Below are 13,619 nucleotides of genomic sequence, written 5' to 3' on the forward strand. Positions count from 1 at the left end.
ATAAGACCCTTATTGGGTTGTAAAACCCACTCCTAAAAATTCTTGCGCATAATCAAACTGATATCTTCAATGTAAAATTCTTCCCTAAGTGTCTTCCTTGAAAGCTACCCAATCATCATCTTGCATGTATAATTCAGTGATTTGCGCTTTCAGTTCATGTACAGTGATCCGAACAAAATACCAGCTCCATGCAAGTTGAGCCACTCCAAAGAATTCTATCTTTTGAGCATAGGTATGTACATATGCAAATACATTCCTGCCATTGAATAACTTCATTTCACGCTCAACTGCTTGTTGCAGAGCATTCATCACAATACTTTCTGTTTGAGCAGAAGCATGCATCACATATTGTTGTTGTACCTACATAAGCATATTCATATTTTGCACCAACTGTTGCAAAACATCACTGGAGATTGTATTCAAAGGTTCTCCCATCTTGTCTTTCCTTCTTCTAATGACCTTTCATGTTAGGTTCACCAATGTTGAAGGGGTTTTTGTCGAAATGTCGAATCCACTAGGGATCAGAGGTAGAAGGAAGTAGAGATAGGAGATGGAAGAGAAGAAAAAGAATAGACAAGAGGTAAACACGACAAAGACAGAGCACAATGAATTGAATCAATATGTATTGACAAAACCTGAATTCTTTTATCTGGCACTACTCAGAAACAGTCTCCAGGCATTAGATCTCCTGGAGCTCCTTCATAGACTAAAAACGTGCATCAAAGTAATAGCTCCTTCTCTGCTACTTAGAACCCAAATTTGATGGCTTCGTTGGCTTCGGAAGGGGGGTAAAACTACATGACTCCTACAGGACACCTGGTCAGGGATCTCCTAGTTCACTCCTTCTTCTTATGTTCAAAATGTAGTTTTCAGCCTGTCAAGAGTGATTGTGATGCGCGCAATTTCGTCCCTTTGTCTTTTTTATGAAAAATCCCATAACTGGCTGAAAAAGCAACTTGTTTTTTGCATGCCATCCTAATCTAGAAGCTTTTCTTAACTTTTTTGGATATTTACAATAAATAATATGCTAAAATTGTCCAAAAATCTAATATTTTTGGACCATCTATGTCACTCACACTAGTACTAATGACTCACATCACATTGACTCTTTAGATCAATAAATAAGTCAGATGATGATGCACTCCAGAGTTTTTCATGCTGTGTCCGCGTAGTGGCACGATAATGGGCAATTACAAGATATCTCATTTTCCAAAGACCTGTAGGCATTGTGACTAAATCCACCACCTACTTAAAATGAAGAGATAAGGGATATGTGGGAGTTGTAATTCATCCCAATGTCTCACAAATCGATATATTTGACATGTCATACATGTTTCCACAAAGTGAGAAACATGCTTATGCATACCCTACCACCAATATCTTTACAAAAGTACCCCAACCACCTATATGGCCAGTCCATAAGCTATCATGAAATTCTTGCATAACATTTACTTGTGAAACTTTGTCACCCAAAACTCGCAATGGCATACCATGTTTCTTTTTAGCATGTTTCCATAAGTATGATCCATCTTTTAAGAAAAATCCATAGGCTTTCCTCTTGATCTTCTTAAACTCCTCATCTGACCATTCGTCTCTCTTTGTTAATGTACTGAGGTATTGACCAATTCTTAGCCACTCTCCTGCATATTTGTCTTTCATAAACACTTCTACACAAGATACAAAAAATCTAAAGTGTCTTCTCTTTGTTGTCCAAGCTTCTATTAGTGTTGTAGCAACTCCTTGCATTGCTAAATTCACTCTTACAACATTATTTTCAACTGCAAGAAAGTCATCTTCTTCCTCCTCATCCATCATCCCATCTTCATTCTCATAGGATGCCCGAGATAACATGTCTGCCACTGGGTTATCTCTTCCTACAATATGCTGAAATTCAGGGTTCAAAGATTCAATGTATACAATCCACCAACGCATAGCAATGTCCGAGGTAGCACAACTAGTAATCATACCCAATACCGACAAACAATCCGTCTCAATGACTACACAAGCACCATAAAATACTTACTTATCACATTTAAGGGTTGTCACAATTCCCCATACTTCTCTTTTTACCTGTGCATAGCTTCTCTATCGTTCAGTCCATACTTTAGCACCAAATCGAATTGCATATCTTTGACCTTCCTCATCATCTTGCCCAATTGCCCATCCAATCTTGATTGGGCTTGTATCAACAGTAATAATGATAGGCTTTCCATGTGCACAATCAGCCTTTCTCAATGTAGGAGCAGATTTCAAGAGCTGCTTCAATTTCTTCATTGCTTTCTAATGCTTCCTTTCCCAATGAAATCTCTGACCTTTCCTCAAGAGCTGATATAAAGCATCAGGTACATGTGCAAATTGAGGAATCCATATCAAATAGAACACACATGCTCCCAAGAATCTACGCACCTCTGATACATTCGTGTATACATCTTTTGCATTCTATCAATCCCATCTATTTTTGTTGGTGATGGTCTTTGCCCATAGGGCCCACACATATGCTCAATAATCAAAGCCTCTTCACCTCCAAACACACAGACTTTTGTCCAGAAAGAGTTAAATGCACCTCTTCTAGACGTGTCAAAATCCTTTCACAATCCATAATATGGCCTGCAACAAACTGTATGCACCCATGAGCATCCATCTCTTCATTATTTTCATCCACTACACACTCTTTGATTGGAACATCATCCAAGAAGGGCATTGTCAATTATGGTATAAAATCCTCGAGTACCCTATTCATAACATTTGTTATGTGTGCCACTGAGTTTGTTGCACCATGCGAGACAGTACGTATCTGTACTAACCCCAATGGAGTCTTCATGGTTGTGATATCCTTGCTCTCAACTGCAAGCTAAAACTGATCATACCCCGAGTAAAGATCACCCAAAGAATAGATCGCTTTGCCTACAAAAGCCTCTACAAATTCATCAACCACAAGACCTATACCCACATTTCTTATGGTCACTTTATTGACCATAGGTTGCATGTCTTGAATAAATCTCAAAGCCCCATTCTTTTTGGGCACAGTAAACCAACAATTTGAGTACGGGGCTGAAGAGGGCTCCAAGATCTTCATGCAAATCTTTTCATTTAGAAAATCCATTAGCTTTAGCAAGTAAGCTTTAGGCACTAGAATAGGCCTCAAGTTCCATGGTATATGTGGCACAATAAATATTGCAATAAGAGAGACAACATTTGGATCCACATAACCTATTTCAGTCGACTGAAATGCAAATGTTTTTCCATGCCTAGCCAACATCTACATAAAACAATCTCTTTCAGCAAACAAAAGAAACTCTTCTGTACCAACTTTCAATTCACGTAATGTTTCAAATGTAAAATGATGACCTATATCTCTAGGATCATGTAAGCTTGGCTACCTTAACACTTTGTCATATAGATCCTCACTTTCTGATGGAAGCAGCAAAGCAGTTGGTTTCACCATTTTGTCAATGTCTTATACTTTGTCTCCACAAGTGCTTCAATCCATTGTGATCCTTCCTACTGAGAAAACAATGATATAACATCATACATGTCCAAAGAACATACTGACAACACTCTGTTTTCAGTCTCTATTTTTGCATCTATGGTTGCTAAATTTTCAGCCATAGTGTCATTAATATTCAGCCCATAAAAGATGCCTGAAATGCCTTCATTTTCAGCTAATAGTCCCAATGCTCTCAGTTCCTTAGTAGCTCGTTTCATAGATATGCGTTCAACCTTACACATAGCTTTCATAGGCTTAAACCAACATGAACTATTTGCTGTAAACTGAGAATAACCAATAGTGAGTACATGCTTCATTCCATCAAGAGGCGAGTACATCCTTTAAACAGCACTACTGTAGCATGGCATTACAATAGTGCTTAATGAAAATCCAGGTATTTGAATTCCCTTGCATTTGGAGGCAAAGGAGACTCTCAAAGTGTATCTCGATTCCTAGGGTGATTAACACAAACAGTAAAAAATTTGACTACTTTCCTCCCATCCTTGCTTCTGACTCTTGTATAAGTAGAACTATCATCAAGCGCCTTTGTTTCCATACGCATTCATGTAATATAGGGATGTCCCAAAATCACTGCATATGAGGAATTATCTTGCACAAAGAAGTGTTTCTCTTCTTGTACATCACCAATCGTCACCTTTACATTAGGACATGCAGCATAGAGCTCCCCCGAAGAATTATTTGCAGTCCTCATATGCCAACCATGATCAGTGTCCACAGGCCATGCACCATTTTCATACAATCCACGCTCAATGACATTAATCTCAGACCCATGGTCAAGCAAAGGAACACAAGGAGTTTCACACTCCCCTATTTTCACCGTTTCAGTGGTAGCCTTGGCCCAATGATTTCTTGTGTAATACCTTCGAGGAATAAATCCTAGAGTCTCTTCCCCATATTGTTGCATTTGCCTTACTCCACCATGCATACTGCTACAAGACAATGCATTTTCAGCCACTTTCTTCTCTTTTCCACATGATGTCTACCAATGATTAGTAGCATCTTGCATAGATAATCCAGTACTTACTTCATGCTCTTATTTAGCCTTAATACCCAACAAACCAATTTCCTCTTCAAATTGCAACAATGCACTAATGGTATCACTAAGAAATTCTTGCTTGGCGATGCCAAGCACCTCTCCCAAGGTGAATTCCACCCGATTGTTTAAGATATGTTCTTCAAGAACCTTCTTAAGATCTATGGTTGTCTGAATGTCAAACTCTGCAACTTATATCCTAGCTACTTGCCCTTCTTTTTTCCCTCTTGTTTGCTATCCTGTTTTTGCTCCTGAGTGACCTCTTCCATAACATTCTCGGGAGCTGACTGATTTGTAGCTTTAGGCTAATCCATACTTCTCCTTGTCACTCTTCTAGATGTCCCAGCATTATCTTCATCTTTCTTTCGTTTCTCTTCCACAAGTACATCAGTGTTTTGCGCCTTTGCTAAATATGCATACACTGAATATGCATCTACCAACCAGTTATGTCACGAATGTCTTGCCCTGCATGAGACATTTCACTATCAATAACTTTTCTCTTTTCAGTTACATGCAAAGCATATGTCCATATTGTATCCTTTGGACTAACCACCACTTGGACATGCATTCTATCCAACTATAGACCAAAAGTAGAAGCATGTACAACCGCATAAGCATTTTGGACAGCCAAGTCTTCCAACAACTTCTACATACCTCCCTTTCCAAAATTCAAAGCAAGAGGCAAAGCCATTTCTTGTGCATGGATCTTGCCATCTTTCCAAAAGATGAGCTGTCGTGCAACGGCCTTCTAATAGGCATCACAATCTTTTCTCTCATGCTGCAAACTATCACACCACATACATATTTTCCCTGGCTTAGGGGCTACTGCCCATCCTCTTTCCTCTTGTCATTTTTTATCCAATTTTGCAACCTTCAATTGAAGATCTCACATGCCTTTGACCAATTCATTTAATACATCTTCTCTAATAGTGGAAACAATAGCGGTGGCTTACTGGATACATCAATTGTGTTGCCCGTAACAGTGGACAAGCTAGAGACATGCAATCATTCTCTTCTTTTATGTGTTTTCACAAGTACAATAACAGCTTCCTTGACATGTCTCCACTCTGTTTTAAGACTTGTCTTTGTAGTTTGATCCTCTAGTGAATCATCAAGCTTCTCTTGAAGCTCAAGATCTGCTGCTTGTAGAAACAATTCAATTTTCTGACTTGCAAGAGCTTGCTGTTCTGCAAGATCTAACTGCTCAAATTGACTTTCAAATTCTCTTAACAATGTTGTAGCCACAAGCCCCTTATTGGGTTGTAAAACCCACTCTTGAAAAGTCTTGCACGTAATCAAATTGGTATCTTCAATGTAAAATTCTTTCCTAAGTGTCTTCTTGAAAGCTACCCAGTCAACATCCTACATGTACAATTTAGTAATTCACGCTTTCAATTCATGTACAGTGATCCGAACAAAATACTAGCTCCATGCAAGTTGAGCCACCCCAAAGAATTCCATCTTTTGAGCATAAGTATGTACATATGCAGATACATTCTTGCCATTGAAGAATTTCATCTCATGCTCAATTATTTGCATAGCATTCATCACAACAGTTTCTATTTGAGCAGAAGCATGCATCACCTGTTGTTGTTGTTGTACCTGCATAAGCATGTTCATATTCTGCACTAACTACTACAAAACATTACTAGAAATTGTGCTCGAAGAGGTTCTCCGATATTGTCTTTCCTTCTGACGACCTTTCACGTCGAGTTCACTAATGTCTGAGGGGTTTTAGTCGAAAGGTCGTATCCACCAAGGATCAGAGATAGAAGGAAGTAGAGAATAGGAGATGGAAGAGAAGAAAAAGAATAAACAAGAGGTAAACACGATAAAGACAAAGCATAATGAATTGAATCACTATGTATTGATAGAACCTAAAATCTCTTATTTGTCACTACTCAGCAAAAATCTCCAAGCATTAGATATTCTGGAGCTCCCTCGTAGACCAAAAACATGCACTCAACATTAACTTATTCTCTGCTGCTCAGAACCCAAATCTGATGGTTCCGTTGGCTGCGAAAGGGGGGTAGTACACCAAGACAACTAGTTGGAAATCTCCCAGATCACTCCTTCTTCTCTCTAGTAGTTCAAAGTGTTGTTTGCTGCCTATCGACTGCAATCGCAACGCGCATGATTTTTCCCCTCTTTCTTTTTTATGAAAAATCCCAAAACTGGCTGAAAAAGCCACTTGCTTTTTGCATGCCACCCTATTCTAGAAGTTTTTCTTTTAGGATATTTTCAATAAATAGTATTCAAAATATCAAAAATAGGCTAAAATTGTTCAAAAAATCTAGTATTATTGAACCATCCATATCACAGACACTAGCACTAATGACTCATATGTCATTGACTCTATAGATCAATAAGAAAGCCAGATGATGATGCACTCCAGAGTTTTTCACAGTGTCCGCATAGTGACACAACACTAGGCAATCTTGCAATAAGTCTAGTGGTTGTAAGGCCTCTCTTACGTGACATTATTATGGAAAGTAGGGTCATATTGGACCATTGTGCCATAAGATACACTACAACAAGCTCAAGGAGAAAGGAAAGAACAAAGTGCAAGATAAATCTTATGATCGTAGTATTGCTCCTAGGAAGTCCAATAATGAGAAAATTGAGGAGATAAATGCCTTGGATCCTAAGTTTGATGATGATTACATCTTGGCAGCTTCTTCTCTTGAAGCTAGTCAATTGGTTGATACCTCATTCACTTCTTATCACTATTGATTGCTTGATTTAGGGGCTTCTTTCCATGTTATCCCGCATAGGGATTGGTTTCATTCCTATTACAACATGACAGGTTTTGTGAGACTAGGAAATGACTTCACATTGGATATTATTGACATTGGTAATGTTAAGTGGCAATTTACTTCTGGCAACACTTTTGTTTTACATTATATATACTATATTCCAGCTTTGACCAAGAGTCTACTCTTTGCTAACTGTTGGATGATGCAGGTTACTTCGTATCTTTTAGTGATTCCTTATGAAAGATTACCCATGGGAATCTTGTCTTTGCATGAGGTGCCAAGTCTAACACTCATTATCCCTTACTTGTATCTAGGTCTATCGACCATGTTTTGACAATGGCTACAGTACCACATATATCATTATGGCATTGTCGCCTTGGGCAGGTATCATTAAAGGGAATGAAAATGCTTACCCATTTGTAGTATTCCACCCCTTGACTATAAATGTTTTGATTCTTGTGATCATTGTCTTTATGGCAAGCAAACACGTAGTTTGCATAAGAAGTCTGGCATTACACATATGGATAAGCCTCTAGCCTCTTATTCATTCTAATGTTTATGGATCTATACCCTGCAAGTTGTTAGGTGGCACGAAGCATTTTGTTACTTTCATTGATGATTACTTCCATAAGCTTTGGGCATATCCCATAATGCAAAAGTTAGAAGTATTGGCTACTTTTCAACATTGGCTTACTATTGCTGAGAACCAGTGGGTATAGGCTAAAATGCATTCAATCTAACAATGGGGATGAGTATGTATCTAAAGCCTTTGAGCAGTTTTGTGATGAGAGAGGCTTTCACCAAAGATAAACATTCTCATGAGCAGTTTGCACTCTCCATGGACTATATTATGGTGGCATATGCTCATGAGCCTTTTACTTATAATGATGCCATAAGCAGAGGTGATAGTCACTCTTGAGAGAGGTCCATGCAGTCAAAGTATGACTCATTATAGAAAAATCATACATGGGATTTAGTTCCTTTGCCTAATGGCAAGCATGTGTTGCTATGCAAGTGGGTGTACAAGTTTTGAAGAGTATCCTTAGACATCCCAAGTCAGTATATAAGGCCAAATTGGTTGCCAAGGATTTTAAGCAAGAGTATGGTGTTGACTTTGATAAGGTCTTCTATCATGTAGTCAAGATGACTACCCTATGATTGGTTTTGGTCTTAGTTGCACAGTGATCTAGATCTTTATTAGATGGATATAAAGATGGCTTTCTTACATGGAGACTTGCATGATGAGATTTATATGCAATAGCCTAAGGGCTTTGAGGAAAAAGATAGCAAAGAACTAGTGTGAAAATTGAGAAAGAGTCGTTAATACATCCAAAAGATCCTTGAGCGGTTTCATATGTGAGACAAGCCTATTGGTTGTCCTTTGCCTTCTCATGTAAATGTTAGCTAGGCTGATAATGAGTAGAAGGCAGAGATAGCCAAGATCTCTTATTCATTTGCAGTGGACAATTTGATGTATACCATATACTCGTCTTGACATAGCATTTGCAATGGGAGTTATGGCTACACCTGGCAAGAGGCATTGGGATGTTGTGAAAAGTATCATGAGGTATCTTAAAGGCGTTGCATATATGTGCATATGTTATGCTGATCATGGCCCATGAGTCATGGGGTGCACTAACTTTGATTATGTAGGACATGTAACCAAGACTTAGAGATTGATTCATGGGATTTTTTGTATTAAATATATTATAAGACATAGATATTCATCTCAAAGAGGGGATTGCAAGCTTCAATTTGAACTAAAAATTTTATCAATCGCAATTTCCTAGATATAGTTATAGTGGATTTACTGACAAGGGGTTTTTGGAATTGTACTACAATAACATGTTGCAAGAGTAAAAATATGGCCTAAGAGGAGTATGCTCAACAAATCAAAGATCCAATGTTGGATAATACACCTCAAGGAAGCCTTGAAGAGCCTTAATTATAACGAGATCCTAGCTTCCTTAACCATACCATATGTGAACATGAGACTAGGCATGCTCATAGATATGCAAAGTTACTTTCAAGGATAGAGCAAATGGTTATATCTAGTAGTCAAACGAAGTCTTCCATTGATAAGGTAGTGGAATCAATAACTCAAAGAAGGCTTCAGTTGATAAGTTAGTGGAGTTTATCAGTAAGATAATAACAATAATAAAATAAGATAACAAAAACAATAAACTAATATCTATATCTATCTAATTTAATCTTCTATATCTACATCTATTTATCTATATATTATTATAATATAATTTAGCTCCACATATCTTAAAGTTATCTTCCACTCCATGTCTTAAAACACATATCCTAAAACGTTTATTAGCAAGATAATAACAATAATAAAATAAGATAACAATAACAATAACAATAAGCTAATATCTATATCTATTTATCCATATATCTATATACTAACAATAAAATAATAATAATAACAATAACAACTAAAGGAACTAATTAAAATAACAAAACAATATTAATAACAATAAATTGATAACAACTAAACTAATAACAATAACAATAAAACAATAATAACTAAACGAATAATAATAATAATAATAATAACAAACAATAATATCGAACCAACAACTAAACTAATTAAAATAACAAAACGATAACACTAAGTAACTATTAACTAAGTAATTGTCAGCTATTAATTACTATTTACTACAACTATAACTATTATTTTTATTTTTATATTATTATTATTAGTTTTCTATATATACATTTATACTAATAAAATAATAATAAACTAAACTACCAATTAAAATAACAATAACAATACCACAATAAATGGAATATAATATAATATAATAACTAACAATAACAAAGTTAAAATAGTAACAACCATTAACAAAACTATATAGCTATATAAGAAGAATAATAATAAAATAACACAATAAGAATGTAATAACAATAATAATATAAAACAATATCTAAATCTTAATCTAATCTAAATAAAACAATACCACAATAAATTATAAATAAACTAACAATAAACTAATAAACAATACAACAACAATAATAATCATTATTATATTATATTATATATAAACTAATAATATCTATCTAAAAAATAATAATAACAATAAACAATAATCATAATTACTAATAAATAAACTTAAACTATAACGTTAATTATCTAAATCTAAATTCTAAATCTTATCTTAATATAATCTAAATAAAATAATACCACAACAATCAATTATAAACTAATAATAAAAACAATAAACTAATAAACAATACAACAGCAATCATCATCATCATAATTTTAGATAGCAATAAACTAATAAACTAATAAGATAACAATAAACTAATTATTATTATTTAGATATATATAAACTAATAATATCTATCTAAACAATGATAAACTAATAATATCTAAATAAAAAACAACAATAATAACAATAAACAACAACAATAATAAAATAATCATAATTATAATTACTAATAAATAAACTTAAATTATAATTATTAACTATTAATTAATTAATTAATTTAATTATCTAAATCTAAAATCTAAATCTTATATCTTAATCACAATAAAATAATACCACAACAATCAATTATAAATTAACAATAAACTAATTAGATAACAATAATAATAAAATAATCATTAACTATTAATTTTCATCAACATTAACATTAACTATTTTAACTATTAATCATTATCATTAAATAATTAGATAAAAATAATAATAAAATAATCATCTATATATCTATTAATTAATTAATTAACTATTGATTTCGAAGGCACCGCGGGCGCAGGGGGAGAGGGGGCAGCGACTTGGCGGGTAGGGTGGTGGGCAGGATTTCGAAGGCGCCGCGGGCAGGGGGGGACCCAACTTCGAAGGTGCCGCGAAAAAAGGGGGGGGGGGCCAACAACTTGGCAGGGGGGTGTGGATTTCGAAGGCGCCGCAGGGGGGGGGCAACAACCATACCACGTCATGCTAAACCATGCCGCAGAGGTGCTGAGAGAGAGAGAGAGAGAGAGAGAGAGAGAGAGAGAGAGAGAGAGAGAGAGAGAGAGAGAGAGAGAGAGAGAGAGAGAGAGAGAGAGAGAGAGAGAGAGAGAGAGAGAGAGAGAGAGAGAGAGAGAGAGAGAGAGAGAGAGAGAGATGCACCTTCTCAACCTCCAAGCGATGCACGAAGAAGCCTCAACCTCCTGAACCTCCAAGTGATGCATCTTGATCATCTCGATCAATATATCTATGAAGTAATCATCATGAGAGAGGGAGAATGTGAAGACGTGGGGCATTAAAGCCACCTCAACCCCTCAACCATGCATGCATTCAGTTTGAATTCAATTTGAATTCAAATGGAGGTCTGGAAAAAAGAATAGGCTTGGGAGAAAAATGGAGGTTCAGGAGATACTAAACCTCCAGCCAAAATGATAAATAGATATAGATAAACAACAACAATAATAAAATAATCATAATCATAATTACTAATAAATAAACTTAAACTATAACTATTAATTAATTAATTAATTAACTATACCATTAATTATCAGAATTTTATCTTAATCACAATAAAATAATACCACAATAAACTATAAACTAATAAACAATACAACATCAATCATCATCATCATCATCATTTTAAATAATAATAAACTAATTAGATAACAATAAACTAATAAAACAATATCTTAATCTTATCTTAATCTAATCTAAATAAAATAATACCACAATAAATTATAAATTGTAAACTAACAATAAATAAACTAATAAACAATACAACAACAATCAACATCATTATTATTATTATATTATATAAACTAATTAGTTAGATATTATTATTTAGATATATGTACACTAATAATATCTAAATAAAAAATAACAATAAAAAAATCATCATAATTAAATTATAACTATTACTTATTAATTAATTAATTAACTATAACATTAATTATCTAAATCTTATCTTAATCTATCTAAATAAAATAATACTACAATAGATAAATTATAAACTAACAATCAATTATAAACTAACAACAAACTAATAAACAATACAACATCAATAATCATAATAATAATAATAATAATAATAATAATCATCATATAAACTAATAAAACAATATCTAAATCTTATCTTAATCTAATCTAAATAAAATAATACCACAATAAATTATAAACTAACAATAAACTAATAAACAATACAACAGCAATCATCATTATCATTATTATTATTATATTATATAAATATAAATTAATTAGATATAATATCTATCTAAACAATAATAAACTAAAAATGTCTAAATAAAAAACAATAATAACAACATAAATAAAAATAAAAATAATAAAATAATCATAATCATAATCACTAATAAATAAACTTAAGCTATAACTATTAATTAACTTTAACTATAACATTAATTATCTAAATCTTATCTTAATCTAATCTAAATAAAATAATACCACAATAAATTATAAATAAACTAATAAATAAACAATACAACAGCAATAATAATAATCATTCATCTTCATCATTATTATATTATGTTTAACTATAACTATTAAATAAATAAATAATTAAGTACAACATTAATTATCTAAATCTTATCTTAATCTAAATAAAATAAAATAATACCACAATAAATTATAAACTAATAAAACAATATATAAACTAGTAATATCTATCTAAACAATAATAATAAACTAATAATAATATCTAAATAAAAAGCAACAATAATAACAATAAACAACAACAACAATAATAAAATAGTCATAATCATAATTACTAATAAATAAACTTAAACTGTAACTATTAACTATTAATTAATTAACTTTAATTATAACATTGATTATCTAAATCTTATCTTAATCTAGATAAAATAATACTACAACAAATAAACTATAAACTAATAAAATAATATCTAAATCTTATCTTAATCTAAACATCATCATCATCATATAAACTAATAATATCTAAATAAAAAACAACAACAATAATAAAATAATCATAATCATAATTACTAATAAATAAACTTAAACTATAATTATTAACTATTAATTAATTAATTAAATTATCTGAATCTAAATTTTAAATCTTATATCTTAATCACAATAAAATAATTCATCATCATCATCATATAAACTAATTAGATATTATTTATTATTATTTAGATATATGTAAAATAATAATATCTATTTAAACTAATAATATCTAAATAAAAAACAATAAGAATACGAATAATAATAAAATAATCATAATCATAATTACTAATAAATAAACTTAAACTATAACTATTAACTATTAATTAATTAATTAAATGATTTAAATCTAAATTCTAAATCTTATATCTTAATCACAATAAAAT

Source organism: Lygodium microphyllum, chromosome 13 (genome assembly GCF_053477565.2).
Source record: "Lygodium microphyllum isolate KBCC chromosome 13, Lygodium_microphyllum_v1.1.10, whole genome shotgun sequence".
Classification (NCBI taxonomy): Eukaryota; Viridiplantae; Streptophyta; class Polypodiopsida; order Schizaeales; family Lygodiaceae; genus Lygodium; species Lygodium microphyllum.